At 42.2% G+C, this 1187-nt stretch overlaps 1 non-coding gene across 1 annotated transcript; it reads left to right on the top strand.

The window, feature by feature from the left end:
* Positions 1-732: 732 nt before the first annotated feature.
* LOC131224510 (small nucleolar RNA R71) lies at positions 733-839 on the top strand. The gene has a single exon (XR_009160988.1). It is a non-coding gene; the product is annotated as a small nucleolar RNA R71 (small nucleolar RNA).
* The last annotated feature ends 348 nt before the right edge of the window (positions 840-1187 follow it).

Genomic DNA, 1187 nt, shown 5'->3' with positions numbered 1-1187 from the left:
ACTTCATATTGCGATTTAGGATTGGGAAGAGGTTGAGCTGGGAAGCTCCCCTTGTTCCCAATCGTATGTTCAGCCTTAAGTCCTTGTATTGCTTTTGTTAGGTCTTGGAAGGCCTGTAGCATACCCTGATTGAAAAGCTCTTGCTTTTGAAAATGTTTCAGAACCGAATCCTCTTGAGGTTTCTCTTGAGTTGGATTTTGATTTAGGTAACCCTGAGGTGTAGCGGTTTGTCCATTCCTCCAACTGAAGTTTGGATGATTTCTCCAGCCAGGATTGTATGTGTTAGAGGTGGGCCCACTGAAAGGTATTTGGTAATTGCTTACAGCATTGGATTGCTCATTTAATACCTCTTGGAAGGCAGAGATAGTTGGACAGTTTTCAGTAGTATGAATGTTGCAACCATAGATGCTACAAACAATTTCCTTAGCCTTATCCTTCTTAAATTCTATGGCCTCGAGTTTCCTAGTGAGATTAGCTACCTTAGCATTAATATTATCGTCTTCTCTCAGGAGATACATTCCACCCCTTTCTTTGGAATGAGTCGGCCAAGACGTAGTACTAGGTCTAGGGGAGATGTCCCATGTTTGTGTGTTCTTAGCAAGTTTATCAAAGTAATCCCACACTTCATCGAATCCTTTATTCATAAACTCCCCATTACACATCGTCTCGACTAATTGGCGCATGGGAGATGTCAGTCCATCATAGAAAAAGTTCGTGATGCGCCACGTTTCAAAACCATGTTGTGGGCATGAACTGACAAGATCCTTGAACCGCTCCCAACATTGGAAGAATGTTTCATCTTCCCTTTGGGCGAAGTTCATGATCGACTTTCTTAGGGTGTTCGTCTTATGGTATGGGAAAAACTTCTTAATGAACTCCCTTGTCATGTCATTCCATCTGCCAATTGATCGAGGACGTAGTGAATGTAACCACGTCTTGGCTTTCTCTTTTAAAGAAAAGGGAAAGAGTTTCAACCTGACCGTGTCATCAGACATGTTAAGAAAGTATAAGGTAGTTATGATCTCGTCAAATTCTTTTAAATGTAAGTAAGGATTCTCTGACTCAAGCCCATGAAATTTAGGGAGGAGTTGGATCACCCCTGGCTTGATATCCATGTGTCCTGCATTCTCAGGAAAAACCATGCATGAGGGCGTACTCACCCCTGCCGGTTGTAAGTAATCTCGTAA

This window comes from Magnolia sinica, chromosome 13 (genome assembly GCF_029962835.1).
Source record: "Magnolia sinica isolate HGM2019 chromosome 13, MsV1, whole genome shotgun sequence".
NCBI classification, from domain to species: domain Eukaryota; kingdom Viridiplantae; phylum Streptophyta; class Magnoliopsida; order Magnoliales; family Magnoliaceae; genus Magnolia; species Magnolia sinica.
Note: the sequence above shows the minus strand (reverse complement) of the source record. Positions and strands in the feature narration are given on the sequence as shown.